Source organism: Stigmatopora nigra, chromosome 1, assembly GCF_051989575.1.
Source record: "Stigmatopora nigra isolate UIUO_SnigA chromosome 1, RoL_Snig_1.1, whole genome shotgun sequence".
Taxonomy (NCBI): Eukaryota; Metazoa; Chordata; class Actinopteri; order Syngnathiformes; family Syngnathidae; genus Stigmatopora; species Stigmatopora nigra.
The window spans coordinates 1,365,598-1,390,000 of NC_135508.1; the positions used below are offsets into that span (position 1 = coordinate 1,365,598).

General features: G+C 36.7%; 1 protein-coding gene across 3 annotated transcripts in view; it reads left to right on the top strand.

The window, feature by feature from the left end:
* The window catches only part of rerea (arginine-glutamic acid dipeptide (RE) repeats a), a 171,536-nt gene that overhangs the window by 11,306 nt on the left and 135,827 nt on the right, over positions 1-24,403 (top strand). The window contains exon 1 of one of the 3 annotated variants that reach the window (XM_077720483.1): positions 4,237-4,256. The exons of 1 other annotated variant lie outside the window; for it this stretch is intronic. The gene's annotated coding sequence lies outside the window, so the exon portion shown is untranslated. Of the gene's footprint in view, positions 1-4,236; positions 4,257-4,395; positions 4,416-24,403 lie in introns of those variants that run through there. One more of the 3 variants, XM_077720493.1, reaches the window with a different exon arrangement.

The window sequence follows — 24,403 nt, forward strand, 5'->3', positions numbered from 1 at the left end:
TAAAGTCATGTCATCTTCGCCTTAGCACACCTTCCTCAAATCGGCGACGCCACAAATGACTTGTCACCGTCAGCCGCTCCGATGTTAGCCCGCTAGTTGGCGTGGCGCCGTGTGATCATCCGCCGAGTTGAAAGTCGGGTTAAATCTGGCTTTTGTTTGGGCTTCTGTCAGCGACACTACATTGCCAGACTTTGAAGTACGTCGTGTTGCTTTTGTAGCGGTGCCTACCAGGGATATCCCCGTCGTGTATATTTATACACGGGACTCTGAGTTGGCCCCCGATTTGAAGATCCTGATCCAATACCCCGGAAAAACTGTATTACCGTATTTTCTCACATATAAGCCCTATTTTTAAATCAGAAAATGATGACTGAATCAAGGTTACGGCTTATATGCGCATAAATTAGACTTGAAACGCACAAAACTTAATTTATTTCAAAATAAAATCGATAAAACGCTGAACGAAATTAATTTTGACGTCTATGAATGAAATAAAATGAAATTTATTTTAAAATAAAAACATAAAACATTTAAACAATTATGTTGACGTCTATGAATAAAATTCAAGAAAAAAATCAACCTTATTTTGCATAAAAAGTGAAAAAAAAACATACTCCATTTTATCATAATGCAAGACAATGCGGCCAATACGGTCATTTATTTCAAAATAGAGAAAAAATAAACAGATAAAACGCTAAACAAAAATTAATTTTGATGTCTATGAATGAAATTCAAGAAAAAATAAACCGTATTTTGCATAAAATGTGAAAAAAACGTACTCCATTTTTGCCATAATGCAAGACAATGCGGCCAATACGGTCATTTATTTTAAAATAGAGAAAAAATAAACATATGAAACGCTAAAAAAAGATGTTTATGAATGAAATTCAAGAAAAAATAAACCTTATTTTGCATAAAATGTGAAAAAAACGTACTCCATTTTATCATAATGCAAGACAATGCGGCCAATATGGTCATTTATTTCAAAATAGAGAAAAAATAAACATATAAAACGCTAAATAAAAATTAATTTTGATGTCTATGAATGAAATTCAAGAAAAAAATATATATTTTGCATAAAATGTGAAAAAAACATACTTGTGCCTGCTATTGTTCGCTCAGGGTGCCGTGATCTTACCTAGGGACGACAAACTAGACGGCTACGGACACACTTCCTGGTTGTACTGTTCACATGACTTCCTTTTTTAATTTGTCTACGTGCAGGCAACACCCTTTCACAATTTTTGATTCATATACTATCTCAAAAATACCACATACAATGTTTTTTCTTCAGATTTTCCCTTCAAAGTATCACATTTGTACTCCCTATTAAATTTTAGCACGGCAACGCGCTTGTAACATAACATAAACACACTTAAATTAACTTAGATTACAATACAGACACTCAAAAATAATTTAATCTAACCTTGCACTAAACTTAATTCTAATTTTGTTTGAAATTTTGATACCTTTCTTGGCTCTTTAAGCCCCGCCTCCACCCTGAATTTCAGATGCAACCTATCAAGGGTTGTTTGCTTTTGTCTTCCCTTGAAAATATTCAGAAAATGATGCACACAAATCAATCCACGTGCCAAGGACGTTGTCTGGAAGCTAATGAGCAGTAAGGGAGCTAGCTTGTTGCTAACGAGGATTGAAAGGCATGCTTTAATTGTCTGTGACATGTGAAATGAGAAACTATAATTTGTGACTAGCTTGCCCCGGGAGATGCTAATCTGGTTGGCAGCATCAGAAAGGGATTCTACTCTTGCTAGCGCTAAGCTAGCTCAGTTTTTTCGTGGCCAGCAAGCAGTCTTTTCAACTAAGATTAGCGCCTGGCTAAGTAAAAGCTCGCTAGCATCATTTCTATGGGAAACATTGATTTGAGATACGAGTAAATCAACATACGAGGTTGGTACTTGAATGCATTAAGCTCGTATCTCAAGGCAGGACTGTTTTCTATAGCAGTCCTGCTTTGAGATATGAGCTTTAATGTTTACTGTTTTTTCACGTACTAAAACAATGCACCTCCTAGCGGATAATACAAGAACTACAAATTTTAAAGAAAATTCATATATTTTTTATACAATGCAGCTTTCTTCCCCGGGCCGTACCAAACCACCAGGCGAGCCGGTTCTGGCCCGCGGGCCGTAGGTTTGACACCCCTGATGTAGACTAAACATGGCAGTGATAGTTGAAAAATCGAAAATACTTCAATTTAATGAGTTATATCGTTTTTAAAAATCTTTTTATGAACTTAAAAAAAATACAAAAGTATACACTTTTGAAAATTTGTAAGTAGAAGTGTACTTTATATGTAAATTCTGTAATTTACGTTCCACGGTCCTCACACAACTACCAATTAAACCCTTTAAAATTGGTCAAAATGTCCAAATTTTGTATGAAAAATGCGAGGAAACGCACAAAAAATTGAGAAAATTATAAGGAAATTATTTACTAATATCTTAAAATAAATAAAGCATATGAAAATGTGCTTCACACCTATTATATATATTTTTTCCTAGTAGTAAAAGTGGCTTCTGCGTGGATTTTCCCATTTTTATGAACTTAAAAAATATATATATATACTAAGAATTTAATCCGCGATAAGTGAAGTCGCAATAATCGAGGTAAGACTACCCGCATTCCCATCCTTCCCCACTAGAGCCCCTCCCCCATAGAAAGACAAAGACCTAACCAAAAAAAAAATGAATAACGGGTGTAACGTGTTGGGCTAATCATAACATAGACAGTTTAGCGCCACCTTGCATAATTAAATGCTTTGCGCTAACCACCTAATGCATACTAATTTGGAACAATCCACTCCAGGAGTTGGCAGACCATGAACACACACACACACACACACACACACACAATGTACACACACATGTACACATGTACACACACACATATTTAAAGAGATGCTAAAGCGCTAAAGGGCAGTCGGACTGGAAAAAAAGGTCAAGCATTATTACGACATCCTTAAATAAACAGGCCGCGTTCAAAGTGGTGTCAACCAGTGGTGTCAAACCTTTGGTCTGCGGGCCGAATACAGCTTAATTTGAGATCAAGCGGGCCGGACCAGTAATAAACTCATTGCAAAATAACATAGAACTAACAATAAGACCACTTTTTTCCTTTGTATTAGTCACTAATACTAATAATTAGTGCAAAGAATGAGTAAATTATCAAAATGTTTATTAAAAAAATTAAAATAGTAAACACAGACGTGCTTGTAGTATAACATAAACTTTAGCTCGTATCTCAAGGCAGGAGTGTTTTCCATAACAGTCCTGCCTTGAGATGCAAGCTTAATGAATGCGTTCAGGAACAGAGCTCGTATGTCGATTTAGTCGTATCTCAAATCAATGTTTCCCATAGGAATGATGCTAGCAAGATATTTCTACTGTGACAGTGAAATTTCCCGATATATAATCTAATCTAATATAATATAATATAATATAATATATAATATAATATATAATATAATATAATATAATATATAATATAAAATATAATATAATATAATATAATATAATATAATATAATATAATATAATATAATATAATATAATATAATATAATATAATATAATATAATATAATATAATATAATATAATATAATATAATATAATATAATATAATATAATATAATATAATATAATATAATATAATATAATATAATATAATATAATATAATATAATATAATATAATATAATATAATATAATATAATATAATAAATGCCTTATATGGACGTTATAATTATCAATACTAAAACGTGACGTATCTCAAATCAATGTTTCCCATAGAAATGATGCTAGCGAGATTTTCCTACTGTGACAGTGAAATTTTCTTGAATACTGGATGAATAAAGTAATCTAATCTAATATAATATATCAAATACCTTATATGGACGTTATGATTATCATTCAACGAGAAAGCACTTGTAGCATAACATAAACTTTAAATTGAACTTCCGAGGCTCCAAAAAATGAATGAAAGCAATTTTTAGGTTTTTTTTTTGCTTGATAAAATTAATAATTTAATATGAATTGATATTTTCTTCACAAAGATCAAAGGCGGGGTGATGTAGAACGTCATACGACGATGCGCTAACGATGTCACGGCACCGCCAGAAACGAACAAAGCTCTCCGTTAGCTTACTATGTTGTCATCAACCCGCTTTTTTCACAGTACTTTAATAACCACCATTCTGTCTTACCCGGTTTGCCCGATTTTTCACCAAAAATTCACTCAGGTAGGCCTTTTTTATCTAATTAATCCAATATCCTGAATTAAGTTTTTGCTTATACTGAAAAGACCAATCACAAATTTGCTCCCATGGCTTTGTTGTTACTTTGTCCTGTCAATATAAAGTCATTATAGGACACTAAATTCTGGCCAAAACTGCAAATAGGTGAGTTTTTCCAGGAATGGTTTCATATATATCTACAAAAATATTTTTGTTGAATTTTTGACAGGCAAAATGGGGGTAGAATTTATGTCAATGTTTACAGCGTGTGATGGGGTGTTATCTCAAATATTTATGTTATTTATGTTATATTATTTAGGAAGTGCAAGACTATTTCTATGGTGAAAGGCAGTACACATTTTGTAATTGTTTTTTTTAATATCCGACAGTGGTGGTTTTTCTGTTTTTTCCATATATAAGGTGCACTGGATTATAAGGCGGGCGCACTGTCTATTTTGGAGAAAATGTAAGACTTTTAAGTGCGCCTTATAGTGGTGAAAATACGGTAATTGCTATTGACTTGCAGGTATAAAGCACTCCCTACTTTACAGTCACCTCTAGAGCCAGCCATTGTTGATATTTTGGATTTTTTTTAATAAAATCTTGCAGTGGGGGAGGAGCTATATGATGGAAGATTTTGTAAACTAAAATGGCATCTGCATATTTAACAATATTGTCCCATTTCAGGCGTATGTGTTTTTTTAATATCCGGCAGTGGTGGTTTTTAGATATTGGTTTTCTGTTTTTTTTCCCATATATAAGACGCACTGTATTATAAGGCGCACTGTCTATTTTGGAGAAAATTTCAGACTTTTAAGTGCGCCTTATAGTGGTGAAAATACGGTACTCTTAGCACCTGTCTGGGCAGCACGATATGTTGATTAGCTGATTGTTTCCTTGGGCTTGAATTAAGTGTGCCCTTGTTGAGGGTCGCTCATTCAATGATGGCGAGGGAAAAAACTCATTAACCCAACTGGAGTCGTCACATTGCTATCGATTCCACTGATGCACTGTAATTGCAGTACCTCAAATTTGCTGCAGTGGAACGTGGAAGGTCAAAGAAAATCCTTCTCAGGGTCAAACAGTCGCCGTCGGAAAGCCCACTGCGGTAAACCCCGCCCCCACCGCCGCCGCTAAAAGACAAAACATAATTGACTCTATTGATAGTGTAAGCTAGTGTTTCCTATGCTTTATTGAGCTAAAATTAGCGTAGCATGTGCGGGATTTGCTCTATCGGATACTTGGATACTTGTTTGTCAATCGGTCATGACCTCATTTTGTTTCAAAAATTAGATTTTTTTGAGTTTCAAATCCTAAAAACTGGATTCACCATATTTTCTCACATATAAGCCGCCCCTGTATAAATTTCATACTTAAAATTGCCTTAAAACTGCCAGAATTGGACGATTACTCGCGTATAAGCCGCATTCTGTTTAAAAATTTTTTTTTTTTGGTCTACGCTTTGAGTTACAAATCCTAAAAACTGGATTCTTCGTATTTTCTCACATATAAGCCGCCCCTGTATAAATTGTATGCTTAAAATTGCCTTAAAACTGCCAGAATTGTACAATTTCTTGTGTATAAGCCGCATTTTGTTTCAAAAACAATGTTTTTCTGATCTATGCCTTGATTTACAAATCCCAAAAACTGGATTCACTGTATTTTCTCACGTATAAGCCTTGGGCATATAAGCCACACCCTTAAAATTGGCTTAAAATCACATAATTTTACAATTTCTCGCATATAAACCGCTTTTTGTTCCAAAAACACTATTTTTCTGGTCTACGCCAAGAGTTAAAAATCCCAAAAACTGGATCCACCATATTTTCTCGTGTATAAGCCGTGTCCTCATAAGCCACACCCTTAAAACTGCCAGAATTTGACAATTTCTTGGGTATAAGCCGCATTTTGTTTCAAAAACAGGATTTTTCTGGTCTACGCCTTGAGTTTTAAATCCCCAAAAAACTGCATTTACTGTATTTTCTCCCTTATAAGCCTTGTCCGAATAAGCCACACCCTTAAAACTGCCAGAATTCTACAATTTCTCACGTATAAGCCACATTCTGTTTATTTTTTATTTTTTTTGGTCTACGCCTTGAGTTACAAATCCCAAAAACTGTATTCAATGTATTTTCCCACAAACAAGCCACCCCTGTTTAAGCCCCACCCTTAAAATTGCAGAATTTTACATTTTTTTGCATATAAGCCGCATTTTGTTTCAAAACTAATATTTTTGGGGGTCTACGCCTTGACTTTCAAATCCTAAAAATTGGATTCACTGTATTTTCTCGTGTATAAGCCATGTCCATACAAGCCACACCCTTAAAATTGGCTTAAAATTGCATAATTTTACAATTTCTCGCGTATAAGCCATGTCCATACAAGCCACACCCTTAAAATTGGCTTAAAATTGCATAATTTTACAATTTCTCGCGTATAACCCGCATTCTCTTTAAAAAATAATATTTTTTCTACTCTACCCATTCCATGTTCTCCATTACTTGTTGCATAGGTTTTCTCCGAGTCCTCCGGTATCCTCCCACATCCCTGAAAACATACATGCTAAGCTAATTATAGGCTAAATTCCCACTATCTACTAGCTTGTTTGTTCTTCAAAATGGGCGACCACCAATTTTGGGCGCCGCACTATAGATAGCTGGAATAGGCTCTAGCACCCCCACAAGGATAAGCGGATTAGAAAATGGATGAATTCAACCATTGACTACAGTGGACGTTTCAAAAAATTGGACGGCTGTGGCCATCTGTGGCAGCCAATGAGCTAATATGTGATACTTCCACACTCTAAAACACACATTTATCTACACACCCTTGACTCTATTCTGGTGTGAGCCAATTACAAGGCCGCCCAGGCTGCCCTTGACGACACACTCTCCTCACCTCGCTCTCTCGGCGGAGGCGAAGCATGTCAAAACCCTCAGCAAAGATTTTCTTTTGCTTCCCGACGAGCTCTCACTTCAGCTCTCCCGTCTTTTTTCATTTTTTTTTTTTGACTTCATCTTTGAGCTGTGAAATATTTAGCAGGGCCATCGCAATACACCCCCAGGCGACCGGCTGAAGGCCGTCTACTTCCCGTGTAAAAGCCATGACAGAAAGCTTTTCAAGATTGGCGCCGTATCTCGTTCATTAAACGAAAAAATGGCGGTCAAAAGAGTCGTTGTTGTTGCCGTGTGGTTGATACACAAAAAAAAATGTGGTTACATTTTGGGGGATTTTGTAACTTGGATCTTGTTTTTGTATATTGCTCAAATTAGCGTACAATTAGCCTAGTATGCATGTTTTTATAATGTGGGAGGAAACCGGAGTACCCAGAGAAAACCCACACACAACATGAAAACTCCACACAGGTGAGTGGTTAGCACGTCGGCCTCACAGTTCAGAGTCCTGGGTTCAAATCCAGGTCAGCGTAGCTATGTTGAGTTAACATGTTCTCCCTGGGCTTGTGTGGGTTTTCTCTGGGTACTCCCCTTTCCTCCCACATTTAAAAAAACTAAGCTAAGCTGATTGGACACTTTAAATTGCCCCTAGCTATGACTGATTGGTTGTTTGTCTACTCGTCGTATTGTGGGAGGAAACCGGATTACCCAGAGAAAACCCACACAGAACATGCAAACTACACCCATGCTAATGGCAGGTCGCATTGAAACAAACAACCAATCATACTCATGACTAGGGAAAAATTAGCATACAATTAGCCTTATATGCATGTTTTTATAATGTGGGAGGAAACCAGAGTACCCAGAGAAAACCCACACACAACATGAAAACTCCACACATGCCAATAGCAGGGTGCAATGAGACAAACAACCAATCACACTCATGACCATTGACAAACTAGCATACAATTAGCCTAGTATCCATGTTTTTGTAATGTTGGAGCACCCAAAGAAAACCCACCCAGAACCTACAAACTCCACACACGTACACTGACCTAAATTCAAACCCACGACCCCACAACCATATTTCCAACATGCTTACCACTCAATCCTACCAAGCCGCCCCTACCCATACAACACAACCCGCAAAATACACGCTAGAACGCAACCCGCATACACTCGGCCATTCGTCAAACTGGATGGCGCTGTCATCACATTAAGAAAACGGAAAGAAAAAAAACAAGCGCAGAAAGCCTGAGGTCAGAGTTGTTTTGAAATTACAGCGTCCACTCCCCCCACCGCGCTTACCCGCACCGGCGCACCCCCGCCCACGGCACAAAGCTATTTTGTAGCACATGAAGGACCCCCCCAAAGCCCCCCGTCCTTCTCTCTTCTCTGAGTATGAGCAATAGATGAGGTGGTGCCATTAAGTGAATTTGCTGTTATTTCCCCTGGCTCTTAGCTGAAGATGTCAAAGCTCGACGAGTCAGGCGGCCAAGGATGACAGGCGCTACACACATATACACACACTTACACACACATATACACACACTCGCAGGCTTTTATTCTCCCGTCTAATTCATCAATTTGCTTGGGCAAGCGGTAAATGGCTGCGGGTCTCATCGGAGACCAAAAAAGATAAAAACGCTAGCTCTCTTACGATGTGATTACCGTATTTTTTCGCAAAAAAAATGCTGTAGTTGTGGCTGAAAAAATGAGGAGTGAATTGTATTTGTCGCTAAAAAAATGAGATAATTGAGGGTGTGGCTTATATGCGCACAAATTAGACTCGAGACAAACAGACAACAAATAAGATGAGGAAAATTGTGAGCTGATTTTTTGCCTTGACATACGAGAGTCCTAACATACGAGAAATTTGAGGTATGAAGAAAATTCTGAGCATTTTTTTGCCTTAATGCCTTGACATACAAGTGCCCCAACATACGAGAAATTTGAGATAAGAGAGAAAATTCCAGGCAATTTTTGCCCTAATGCCTTGACATACAAGTGCCCCAACATACGAGAAATTTGAGATAAGAGAGAAAATTCCAGGCAATTTTTGCCCTAATGCCTTGACATACAAGTGCCCCAGCATATGAGAAATTTGAGCTAAGAGGAAAATTCTGAGCAATTTTGTTACCCTAATGCCTTGACATAAGAGTGCCCCACCATACGAGGAATTTGAGATAAGAAAATTCTGAGCAATTTTTTGCCTTAATGCCTTGACATAAGAGTGTCCCAACATACCAGAAATTTGAGATACGAGGAAAATTCTGAGATAATTTTTGCCCTAATACCTTGACATACAAGTGTCCCAACATACAGGAAATTTGAGACACGGGGAAAATTCTGAGATAATTTTTGCCCTAATGCCTTGACATACAAGTGTCCCAACATGAGAAATTTGAGATAAGAGGAAAATTCTGAGATAATTTTTGCCCTAATACCTTGACATACAAGTGTCCCAACATACAGGAAATTTGAGACACGGGGAAAATTCTGAGATAATTTTTGCCCTAATGACTTGACATACGAGTGTCCCAACATATGAGAAATTACAGATAAGAGGAAAATTCCCAGCACATTTTTGCCCTACTACCTTGACAAAAAAGCACTGGAAACGTAAAATTGTCGGAATTCATATTTCAATTTTATCATTATTGCGTTATGTTAAAGACTACATTATGTAAATGCATTTACAATCAAAGGGCCAATTTTCTTTAAAGAGCAACTAATGGCGATGCATTCAATTGCCATAGTTTTTATGGGCTTTGACTTTGTATGCTGACTCTTTTGAATGGGCTCATTAAAAAGTGGCCTCACACATTCCTGGCAACACATCAAAATGTCAAACACGCTTTTCTCCGACGGCATAAATCACGGCGCATTATTCCAAATCAAATCTCGCCGCATGCGGCTGTGCGCTAATGTGCTGTGATGTTATTACGATATGGAGATTCCTCGCCACCGTCCGTTTGTCCGTCTTCGCCGCCGCCATCTTTTGTCTTGGCTTCTTCAAGCGTGCGCGCTACACAAAAGTGCGCTAACGCGACGCGGTGCACTAGTGGAGACGCATCACGGCATGCTAATGTGCTTATGCTAACACAAAACCACTTTTCAAAAACATGCATGCTAAGCTAGCTGATCAAACACTCGAAATTGTAAGACTGAGTGTGAATGGTCGCCTGTCTCCTCTGCCATTGACTGGGAATCAATTTAGGGATAGGCTCCGGCACCCCCATCATACAGATAAGCGGAATAGTGAATGAATGATTATTTTCTTAATGTAATTAATGTATTAATGTTGGGTATCCATTCATTTTCTGGACCATTTATCTTCAAAAGGGTCGCGGAGGGTGCTGGAGCCTAGCGGAGAACACGCTGAATTGCTTGCCAGCCAATCACAATACGACAAGGAGACAAACAACCAATAACTCATAGCTAAGGGCTTTTTAGTGTCCAATTAGCCTAGCATGTATGTTTTTGGAATGTGGAAGGAAACTGGAGTACCCTGCGAAAACCCACGCAAGCCCAAGGAGAACATTCTAACTCAACATGGTGGACTGACCTGGATTTGAACCCAGGACTCTGAACTGTGAGTCTGATGCGCTAACCACTCACCTGTGTGGAGTTTGCATGTTCTGTGTGGGTTTTACCTGGGTACTCCAGTTTCCTCCCACATCCCAAAAACATGCATGCTAGGCTAATTGTATGCTAAGTTGTGCCTGGCAATGAGTGTGATTGGTTGTTTGTCTCATTGTGACATGCCATTGGCATTTGTGGAGTTTGCATGTTTTGCATGGGTTTTCTCTGGGTACTCTGGTTTCCTCCCACATTACAAAAACATGCATGCTAGGCTAATTGTATGCTAAATTGTGCCTGGCAATGAGTGTGATTGGTTGTTTGTCTCATTGTGATCTGCCATTGGCATTTGTGGAGTTTGCATGTTTTTCGTGGGTTTTCTCAGGGTACTCCAGTTTCCTCCCACATTCCAAAAACATCCATACTAGGCTAATTGGACGCTAATTTGTCCTTGGACATGAGTGTGATTGGTTGTTTGTCTCATTGTGATCTGCCATAGGCATTTGTGGAGTTTGCATGTTCTGTGTGGGTTCTCTCCGGGTATTCTGGTTTCCTCCCACATTACAAAAAACATGCAGGCTAGGCTAATTGTATGCTATTTTTTCCTGGCAATGAGTGTGATTGGTTGTTTGTCTCATTGTGACATGCCATTGGCATTTGTGGAGTTTGCGAGTTCTGTGTGGGTTTTCTCTGGGTACTCCAGTTTCCTCTCACATTGCAAAAACATGCATACTAGGCTAATTGGACGCTAATTTGTCCCCGACCATACATTTGATTGGTTGTTTGTCTTATTGTTACCTGCCATTGGCATGTATGGCGTATGCATGTTCTGTGTGGGTTTTCTCTGGGTACTCCAGTTTCCTCCCACATTGCAAAAACATGCATACTAGGCTAATTGTATGCTAATTTGTCCCTGACCATGCATTTGGTTGGTTGTTTGTCTTATTGTTACCTGCCATTGGCATGTATGGCGTATGCATGTTCTGTGTGGGTTTTCTCTGGGTACTCCAGCTTCCCCCCACATTCCAAAAACATGCATACTAGGCTAATTGGACACTCTAAAGTACCCCTAGCTATGATTGGTTGTCCGACTGCTTGTGCCATGCCGGTAAGTGAGAGTGGTGTTGGTTTTTTCCCGGGTGTACTGCCCCGGCGTCAGGGCGCATAACAAGGTTCATTTCTCCGCCACCGCGTCGCGCATTTCCAGTTCAACCGTGGCCGGTTAGCCAAACGTGTCTTTGTGTACAGAGGGGAAGTGGCATGGAGGATTTGAATCGGCGCTGAGGGCCAATTCTCCTCGATAGATCATCCGAAACGGAGCGCTCCGGCACCACTTGCGAATTTCTCACTCAAAATGTCAAAGTGGCGGGCTGCCGGCAGAGCGGTTAGCGACTGGGTTCAACTGTTCTGGAGTCGTGGGTTAGATCCCAGTTGGGTTCTTAGTGTGTGGAGTTTGTTAGTTTTTCTCTGGGTTGTGTGGGTTTTCTTTGGGTACTCCGGTTTCTTCCCACATTCCAAAAACATGTATGCTAGGATAGTTGAATGGTGTACATGTATATATATTTGTATCTATATGTATGTATATCAAATTTATTGTAAGTTGGTACGCTCTTATCTCAAAGCATTTGGGAAATCTTGTTCAAAATTTCCTCATATCTCAAATTTCTGTTGGTCACTCATATGTCAAGGCATTAGGTTAAAAAAATGCTCAGAGTTTTGAGCATTTTTTTACCCTAATGCCTTGACATATGAGTGACCAACAGAAATTTGAGATGAAAAAATGCTCAAAGAATTTTGAGCATTTTTTTACCCTAATGCCTTGACATATGAGTGACCAACAGAAATTTGAGATGAGGAAATTTTGAGCAAGATTTTGCCCGAATGCTTTGAGATAAGAGCGTACCAACATACGCTTTTATCTCAAAGCATTCGGGCAAAATCTTGTTCAAAATTTCCTCATCTCAAATTTCTGTTGGTCACTCATATGTCAAGGCATTAGGGCAAAAAAATGCTCAAAACTCTTCTCGTATCTCAAATGTCACGTATGTTGGGGTACTCTTATGTCAAGGTGTTAGGGCAAAAATATGCTAATATTTTCCTTGTATCTCAAATTTCTCGTATGTTGGGACACTCGTATGTCAAGGCATTAGGGCAAAAAAATCTGGATTTCCCTTGTATCTCAAATTCTCGTATGTCAGGACACTCGTATGTCAAAGCAGCAGGGAAAAAAATAATCGTAATTTTACTCATATGTCAAATTTCTCATATGTTGGGACACTTATGTCAAGGAATTACGGTATTGTGTTTGACAAGATGGCGATCATGTTGTTGTCTGGCTCGGTTGCTAATTATCCATAAAATGGATTGCGTTATATTCCAAGGGATATTATAACGACGCCCACCTCCTCCGGCGCCCAATCATTAGCCCCCCGTCTATTTCCCAATGGCGGCTGTCATTTGAGAGTGCGCTGATTGTGTTAGAAGGAAGCAGCTAGCTGATTGCCGTGATGAGAACAGTGCGGCTGATGAAAAGAAAATGGGACATCTTAAGAGCGGGGGGGGGGGGGGGGGGGGGAAGCTTGTCAGGGGGAGGCGGAGTCTCTGCCGTCAATGACAGCCAAGGGTGATGTCGGGCTCAAACGCACGCCGTTAGTGTTTCCAAATGAATCATCTCGGGAAACCGGGTGGCGTCCAACTGCAGCCCTCGCCCCGAGTGATGTCAAGCTAGTGAATGGACTCGATGGCGTTTTGGCCCGAATATAAGACGATGTTTTTTGGATTGAAATGAGACTGAAAAAGTCGAATGAAATTCATTATAATGGTTAGCATTAATGTGGCCGGCGAACCAAATATAATATAAATAATATGTATATATATGTGTATATATGTATATGTATGTGTATATATGTATATATATATGTATGTGTATATATTAAATGTATAAGTATGTATATGTATATATATATATATATATATATATATATATATATATATATATATATATATATATATATATATATATATATATATATATATATATATATATATATATATATATATATATATATATATATATATATATATATATATATATATATATATATATATATATATATATATATATATATATATATATATATATTTATGTATATGTATATATGTATATTTATATATATGTGTATATGTATGTGTATATGTATGTGTATACATATGTGTATACATGTGTATACATGTGTATACGTATGTGTATATGTATGTGTATATGTATGTGTATGTATGTGTATATGTATGTGTATACATGTGTATATGTATGTGTATACATGTGTATATGTGTGTATATGTATATATATATGTATATATATGTATATGTATATACTATGTATACATGTACATATGTATTTCTATATACTATGTATACATGTACATATGTATTTATTATTACTATGTATACATGTCCATATGTATTTATATATACCATGTATACATGTACACATGTATTTATATATACTATGTATACATGTACATATGTATTTATATATACTATGTATACATGTACATATGTATTTATATATAAATATATATATGTATTTATTTATACTATATGTATGTGTATGTATATCTATGTGTGTATATGTATATGTACATATGTATTTCTATATACTATGTGTGTATATGTACATATGTATTTCTATATACTATATGTATATATGTGTATGTATGTACTTGTATGTATATGTATATATTGTAACACCCGCACAAATTCCACGGAAATAGCCCTTCAAAGCGACCCAGTCTTTTGTTTCCAAATAATAACTCTTTAATTCTCAAATTCGGGGAAATGTCTCGACTTTGATTGAGCCCCGTTCACGTTCCCGGTCCGTGTTAATAATTAGAAAGCTTCTCACAGCGCCGTGTCGGCTTGTTATCTTCTCGGCATACCCGCACAATTTATTCTGGGTGCGTGCGTGTGTTGCAGAGAGAAGAACAATCGTTGTCAATTTTCGAATTTCACCGCGAGGAGACCATTTAATTGCCAGCTTATTTATGAAAAAAAACTGGAGCGCAAATAATATCAAACCTTTGCATTTTGCACTTGTAAATACGCGGGTATTTCTCTCGGGTTTTCTTCAAGCTTTTGCAATCAATAAATCATTGGAGAAGATGAGCTTGACAACCCGGGGAAATGCTACCGGTAAAATGCTGGGCTACGAAGGGCCTCGACGGCTGAGTACTTGTGTTTGAATCCAGGTTCACCCGTGTGTTTGCATATTGTCCCCGGGCCTGAGTGGGTTTTCTTTGGGTACTCTGGTTATATTCCAAAAACATGCATGGTAGGCCAGTTGGACACTAGCTAAGAGTTTGATTGGTCGTTTGTCTCAATATGCCTTGATATGTGGGGAGTTTCCATGTTCTTCCCAGGCTTGAGTGGGTTTTCTTTGGGTACTTCAGTTTCCTCCCATATTCCAAAAACATGCATGTTAGGCTAATTGTACATTAGCCAAGAGTTTGATTGGTCGTTTGTCTCGTTGTGCCTTGATTGACATGAGTGGAGTTTGCATGGTTTAACTGGGCCTTTGTGGGTTTTCTCTGGGTACTCTGGTTTCCTCCTACATCCCAAAAACATGCATGCTTAGCTAATTGTAGACCAGCCAAGAGTTTGATTGGTCATTTGTCTCATTGTGACTTGATTGACATGTGTGGAGTTTGGATTTTCTTCACAGGCTTGAGTGGGTTATCTCTGGGTACTCCGGTTTCCTCCCACATCCCAAAAACTTGCATGCTAGGCTAATTGTACACTAGCCAAGAGTTTGGTTGTTTGTCTCATTGCGTTTTGATTGACATGAGTGGAGTTTGCATGGATTAACCGGGCATGAGTGGGTTTTCTCTGGGTACTCTGGTTTCCTCCTACATCCCAAAAACATGCATGCTTAGCTAATTTTAGACCAGCCAAGCGTTTGATTGGTCATTTGTCTCATTGTGACTTGATTGACGTGTGGAGTAGGTGTCTGTTTGATTGCAGTAAGAGAACAGGTGTCAAAGTGGCGGTTGGGGGGCCAAATCTGGCCGGCCGCATCATTTTGTGTGGCCCGGGAAAGTAAATGATGAGTGCTGACTTTTTGTTTTAGGATTAAATTAAAATGAAGAGTGTAGATGTATATTACATTTTCTGATTTTATCCCTTTTAAATAAATAATTGTAATTTTTTAATACATTTTTTCTGTGTTTTTAGTTCAAAAATCATTTTGTAAAATCTAAAAATATATGGAAAAAAGCGAAAATAAACATTGTTTTATATCTATAAAAACTGAATATTCAGAAATTTTAATCCAGTTTTTAGCCATTTATAAAAATATATATAATTATGATGTATATTAAATTTCCCTGATATTCCCCCTTTTAAATCAATAATTTTCATTTTTTAATAATTTTTTTATCCATTTTTTCTGTTTTTTTAGTTCAAAATTTATTTTGTGAAATCTAAAAACATATAAAAAAAGCTAAAATAAACATTGTTTTAGATCTATAAAAAACTGAATATTAAATCTAAATATTATATCTAAAATGGTATTAACATTTTTCCAGACATACCAAATTAGCATGGTTAGCAGTGGTTCCCGACTTGGGTGAAACTTGAAGTTACCCAAGAAATAATCAAAAAATAAGTCATTTTTTTGTAATTCATTGATGATTTATGTATTATTAAATATTGAATTGGTCTCGGCATGAAGCAAATTAGCTGACGAGTATGCTAATTATGCTACTATTAACACACATGTTCAAATAACATGATTATGAATATTTTCCTTAATATGCTGTCCCTTATTAAATAATTCAACCCAATCAAATCCTGCGGCCCGGTGGAAAAGTGGTCAGCACATCTGCCTCGCAGTTATGGGTTCTTGGGTTCAAATCCAGGTTGGTCCACCTGCATGCTAGGCTAGCTGGCTAACAGTCTAAATTGTCCTTAGCTACGAGTGATTGCTTGTTTGTCTCATTCTCCCCTGTGATTGGCTGACCACCGATTCAGGGTCTCCCCCTAGCCTGGTCCACTTGGATAGGCTCCAGCACCCTCCGTGACCCTAGTGAGGATAATGCGGTTCAGAAAATGAATCAAATCCAATCATTTGAAATGTTTTTGATGAAATATGTCTTTCTCTTCAATCTCTTCTAATGAATTAGCTAAGATTCTGCTATCTATTAGCATGTTAGCATGTAGCATGTCAGCTTGCAGTGCTACTTTCTCACTGTCTTGTATCTTTCTCAATGTCTTTCACTCTGGCGCACAATCGCACTCGCATGCGCGCACACGCCGAGTAAATGTTAGCTTCTTCATGCATTATGCAAAATATGTTCATCCACACATGTCGTTAGCGCCTCAGCACAACATCGCTACGTTAGCGCACACCTGGAGGCTATTTTTAATGCCGTGTGTTTGTCGACGCTTTGTTTATTTAGTCCAAAGTATGAGACATTATGGCGGGCTTATTGGAAAATGATATTTAACATTATGTTCTCTTGAGTTATGGAATCATTTTTTTCATAAGACAATTTAGCATTAGAATATGGATAATTAGCATTCAGTGCGCGATTAGCATGTAGCTGGTAGTTGGCTATAATTCAGTTTTCTGAAGAAGAACATGTTTACCACAATTACAGCAATTTTTATGATAATATTTCATTTATTCTGAAAGATACTTCGACTATTTTAGATATAATATTTCGATTTTTTTAAATAAATGGATTAAAAGAACTGGATTAAAATTCCTGAATATTCAGTTATTTTTATAGATCTAAAACATTGTTTATTTGAGCTTTTTTAAAATATATTTTTAGATTTTACAAAATGATTTTAAACTAAAAACACAAAAAATGGATTAAAAATGTCAATTATTAATTTAAAAGAGGGAAAATCAGGAAATTTAATAAACATGATACTTAATTTTTTTAAATTAAATGGATTAAAAGCCCTGAATATTCAGTTCTTTTTATAGATCTGAAACAATGTTTACTTTAGCTTTTTTTAAAATATAGTTTTAGATTTTACAAAACGATTTTTGAACTAAAAACAAAAAAAATATTTAAAAAATGTCAATGATTGATTTAAAAAGGAGAAAATCAGGAAATTTAATATACATCCTATTTAGATTTTTTTAAATAAATGGATTAAAAGAACTGGATTAAAATCCCTGAATATTCCGTTTTTATAGATCTAAAACAATGTTTATTTTAGCTTTTTTTAAAATATATTTTTAGATTTTACAAAATGATTTTTGAGCTAAAAACACCAAAAAATATCTTTAAAAAATGACAATTATTGATTTAAAAGGGAGAAAATCAGAAAATATCGCAAGGGCAAAACACAGTTAAGTGGTTACTCTTGGCCTCAAAACGGCTAAAAAAAATACGGATTTTACCCGATCACCTTTGTAAATAAAATAAAAAATCGGGTATCACAGCCTCAATGAGTTTCATTAATATTTTTTGCGGAATTCTACTTTATTTTTTTGCTGTCGGTTCTGGATTTGAGTCATTTTTGGGGGTCTTTGTCATGCTAGATTTCGGTCGGGGGAGGGGGAAGGGGGTCCTAAACTGGTAAAATGGCCTTGAATGATTTTTTTTAAAGGTTTTCGTCTTTCTTGTGATGGTTTTGCGGATTTTTCTTATCTCGAAAACTCTCGGCGAAAAAGACGGTGCCGTAAAGCAGCCGGGGGTGATGGAGTAATTGATTTTACAATAAGCATGGTGACAAAAGAACTGGGGGAGTCATTCATGAATGAGAGTGATTGGCTAAAATGAAAGGGTGGCTTGTTTAATAGAATTATCCAAATGGGAAATATTGCTGTTATTGGTCAGTTTCAATTAATAGTGGTTAGTATTTTTTCACCATGTTTTTATTGTTATTATAGCAGTAGAATGAGATTTTAAGTTTTCACCACCAAGTGCACAAATAACAACAACAACAAAACGACAAATAAATAATCAATACATAAGTAATTGCATTGTAGATAAGTAGAGAATTGCACAAATACCAACAAATAAATAAGTAATCACATAACTAATCACATAAGTAGTTACACAGATAAATGATCAAAAAATAAGTAAAAAATAATTACTCAAATAAGTAGTTGGAACATATATAAGTACAAACAAACAAACATACAGAAAATAATCAATCTATAATAAGTAAAAATAACTAAGTAATAAATAATAATATATAAGTAGTCAATATAATAATTAGTAGGTAACATAATAAATAAGTAGTCGACATAATAGATAAGTAGTTGACACCATAAATAAGTATTCGACGTGATAAATAAGTAGGCGACGTCATACATAAGTAGGCGACATCATAAATAAGTAGGCAACATCATAAATAAGTAGCCGACATCATAAATAAGTAGCCGACATCATAAATAAGTAGCCGACATCATAAATAAGTAGCCGACATCAGAAATAAGTAGTCGATGTCATGAATAAGTAGTCAACATCAGAAAAAAGTAGTTGACATCATACATAATTAGTCGACATCATAAATAAGTAGTCAACATGATAACTAGTCATCACAAATAAGTAGTCGACAACATACATTAGTCGACCTCATACATAAGTAGTCGACATCATGAATAAGTAGTCGACCTCATGAATAAGTAGTCGACATCATGAATAAGTAGTCGACCTCATGAATAAGTAGTCGACCTCATGAATAAGTAGTCGACCTCATACATAAGTAGTCGACCTCATACATAAGTAGTCGACCTCATACATAAGTAGTCGACCTCATACATAAGTAGTCGACAGCATACATTAGTCAAGATCATACACGTTGTCCACATCATAAATAAGTAGCCAACATCCTAAATAAGTTGCACAGTAAACCCTCAAATACCGCAGGTAATGTAGAGCAAACATGTCCGCAATAATTGAAAAATAGCGAAGTATGGTCATCCTATTATAACTGTATTTTTAGTCCAATTGGCAAAAGTGACTTCTTACAAATTTTAGTGTGGATTTTCACATTTTTATGAAAATACAATAAAAATAGTAGCGTAAAATGTAGTAAATTTGCAATAAGTGAAGACGTAATAATTGAGGCTTTACTGTAGTCAACACAATATAAAAGTAGTAGTCAATATAATTCCATTCTTTGTAAAACTGGACTATATCTGAACATTATTGTTATGATATTAGACACGTAATCCTACTTCTCCTATTTTTTTAATATATTTTTTCAATTATGATGACTATTATTTTGAATTGTACTGTTGCAGGTGTAGCTTTTGTCCATAAGGTGGCAGTAGATGGAGGAACCTCAGCAATACTCACTCTGTAAAACAGTCACAACATGACAGGCTTTCTTTCTTTATCACTTCCACGATGGCAGCCTTTTATTTTCTTATTTCTTCTTATTTTTACAAATACTGGCGTGTTTACGTCTTTTTTTAAATCCAGTTTCTTTGTTGTTTGGAGAATATGACCATGTGAGAAGCGCTTTTTAGAAAATCATGTTGTCCAAATATGTGGTATGAAATATCTGAAGGGTTCTTTTGGATGATCATGTGATTTTTGAAGGGTGCTTTCCTGCGTTTTGGTTGGTGGATTGATTTGTGACGACGTCATTTGACTTGCTTTATGGCCTCGGCAAAACATAATGTTGACACAGTCTTGCAGGCTTTGTTCATGGTAAGTTGATCTCATGTGGGCGGGCCCACTTCATTTCACTCACTGGCTGCCTTTCAGAGTGCTAGCTACTACTGCTACCAAAGGTCGATCTAATGGATTCATAACACAAATCACTTCTACTACTACTACAGCTCCATCTTCATGGATGTATAACACAACCCCTACTACTACTACTAATACTACTACCTAGTGGATGTATACCACAATCCCCCACTAATACAATTACAGCTCAATCTAGTGAATTTATAGCACAACGTACTACTACTACTACTACTACTACTATTACCGCTCCATCCAGTGAATCTATAATACAATCCTTATTAGTACTACCACTACTACCACTATAAACACCATTGCTACTACTAGTACTACTGCTCAATCCAGTGAATCTTTAAAACAAACACACTACTACTACTATTACTATTACTACTACTACTACTATTACTATTACTACTACTACTACTATTACTATTACTACTACTACTACTACTATTACTATTACTACTACTATTACTACTACTACTATTACTATTACTATTACTACTACTACTACTACTACTACTATTACTATTTCTACTACTACTACCACTACTATCACTACTTTTACTCTCACTAATACCACTACTATCACTACTTTTACTCTCACTAATACCACTACTATCACTACTTTTACTCTCACTAATACCACTACTATCACTACTTTTACTCTCACTAATACCACTACTACCACTACTAATACTACTACTACTACTACTACTACCACCACTACTACCACTACTAATACTACTACTACCACTACTACTACTACTACTGCTACCACTACTACCACTACTACTACTACTACCACCACTACTACCACCACTACTACCACTACTAATACTAATACTACTACCACTACTACTACTACTACCACCACTACTACCACAACTAATACTACTACTACCACTACTATTACTACTACTGCTACCACTACTACCACTACTACTACTACTACTACTACCACCACTACTACCACTACTAATACTAATACTACTACCACTACTACTACTACTGCTGCTACCACTACTACCACTACCACTACTACCACTATTAACACTACTACTGCCACTACTAACACTACTACTATTACTAATACCACTACTACTATTACTAATACCACTACTACTACTACTACTACTACCCCTACCACCACCACCACTAATACTACTACTACCACCACCGCCTCTACTACTACTACTAATACCACTACTACTACTACCACTACCAACACCACCACCACTACTACTACTACTACTACTACGACTACTACCACCACCACCACCACCTCTTCTACTACTACTACTGCGTCTTATAATCTTGCGTGCCATTGAATTTGCGCCTTTACCACGGAAAATACATTCCATTTCCTTATTTAAAACACAACAAAATAATGAAATTCACTCCATTTCCCCCGTTTAATAAACAAAAGCCTTTCCGCCAAGATGGACATGATCACACACTGTTTTCACAAGTATTTATAAATCAGTCATTTAAGCCTCATTCGTGTCTGATTAAGATCTGGTCACTCGCCAGCCTCTTGAAAAAAAAAAAAGGGCTAAACGCAGTTAGCTTAGCACGACTCACTCTGGCCAAAATGTAGTTTTTTTTACAATGAACTTTCCTTCTCTTGGCAAAGACAGTCGAGGCACACGCGAGTGTGTCTTTATTTTTTTTCCCGGGTGTTTGCAAGGCAGCCAAGTGGGAGCGCCAATAGCTTTGTAAACAAGATATCTGTTCGCGCTAGCCGAAACCTTGCGCCGATTGCCTGAAGGGAAATGCCATTCTTTGGCTTTATGTGCTATTGCGCTCTGCTAATGCTCATAAATGAAGCTTCTGTCATGATTAGAAGCTGTCTCATTGGACGCCATCCAATGGACATCTTGATTTTTTGCCGTACACTTAATTGGGCCACTCAAAAGATATTAACTAGAATACCACCTTTCACGTATTTTACGGACTATAGACCAGGGGTGGGCAAACTTTTGGGCCATATTGACTTTAAAAATGTGACAGATGGGCGGGGTCAGAACAAGATAGGATACATATAAAAAAGTGCATCCGTTAACAGTACCGTATTTTCACGACTATAAGGCGCACCGCATTATAAGGCGCACCGCATTATAAGGCACACCCTCAATGAATGACATTTTTCCATATATAAGCCGCACTGTATTACAAGGTGCACTGTCTATTTTGGAGGAAATGTAAGACTTTTAAGTGCGCCTTATAGTCGTGAAAATACGGTACATATCAAACATTAACAGAAAAAAAGGTCTAAAGTATTAACATACTCATCATTCAAGTCAAAAGTATAAAGTACTAAGTAAAGTCAAAAGGAATGTATTATGAAATATTAAAATGTCATTTAAAAAAGATGGAGTGCCTTTAAAACACGAAAAATAAATAAGAGTGGTCACAGCTACTGCCACTGGCTTCCGCGTGACGGCGCCATCTTGGGGAAAAATTAAAAAAACATTATTCGGACAACGTCGGCGGGCCGGATTAAAAAGCCTAACGGGCCGTATGTAGCCCGCGGGCCGTAGTTTGCCTATTTCTGGACTTCTTTCATAGTTTGACTGGGTCTGCGACCAATACTAACTCGACTTAACGTATTTTCTCGCATATAAGCCGTATTTGTCACTAAAAAAATGATGAATGTGGGCAAACTTTGGCCCACGGGCCATATACGGCCCACTAGGCTTTTTAATCCGGCCCGCCGACATTGTCCAAATATTTTTTTGTTTTGCCCCAAGATGACGCAATCAGGCGGAAGCCAGTGGCAGTAGCTGTGTCCACTCTTATTGTTTTTCGTGTTTTACAGCCCCTCTATCTTTTTTTAAAGGAAATTTTAATATTTATTAATACATTCCTTTTGACTTTAAATTATACTTTATACTTTTTAATGATGTGTGATGTGTATGTTAATACTTAAGTCATTTTTTCCTGTTTATGTTTCATATGTACTGTTAACGGATGCACTTTTTTCTTCCACCATAAAGCAAACCTTGTTCTCAGTTTACAAGTCTGTTCCTTCTCCAACCAAACCCCGCCTCCCCACGCCGCACCTCCAACACCACCTCAACTTGTCGACTCATCCCTGGTGAATGTATTAAATGAAGTTACAAGATAGAAGTACTTAAGAGGCCAGGGCCTCTGAGCTTTCGCCCAAGCTTTGGCTCGCTCATCCATGTCTGTTTTTCCGACCACCAAACCCCCGCCCTCCATCTTGTTTCAGATTCTGGTTGCTCTATTACCGTATTTTCTCACATATAAGCCGTATTTGTGACTGAAAAATGATGACTGAATCAAGGGTACGGCTTATATGCGCATAAATTTGACTTGAAATGCACGAAACTGCAAGGAGACAAAGACAAAATCCATAAATAACCATAAATACTACAAAATACTACAAAAATACTACAAAAATACTACAAAAATACGCCAAAAATACTACAAAATACTACAAAAATACTACAAAAGTACTACAAAAATACTACAAAAATACTACAAAAATACTACAAAAATACTACAAAAATACTACAAAAATACTACAAAAATACTACAAAAATACTACAAAAATACTACAAAAATACTACAAAAACACTACAAAAATACTACAAAAATACTACAAAAATACTACAAAAATAATCCATATACAACCTAAATACTACATTAATAACCAATTAATAGTAACCCTTAATGTAGACAATAAGGGTATGTATTCAATCCTCATTATCTTGTTACAAATACGGCCTAAATGCGAGAAAATACGACTTATATGCAAGAAAATACGGTCTACATGCGAGAAAAATGGCTTATACCCGAGAAAAAACGGCTTAAATGCGGGAAAAAATGGGTTACATGCGAGAATATACATCTTAAATGCAAGAAAATACGGCTCACATGCGAGAAAATACGGCTTATATGCCATAAAATATGACTTCTATACGAGAAAAT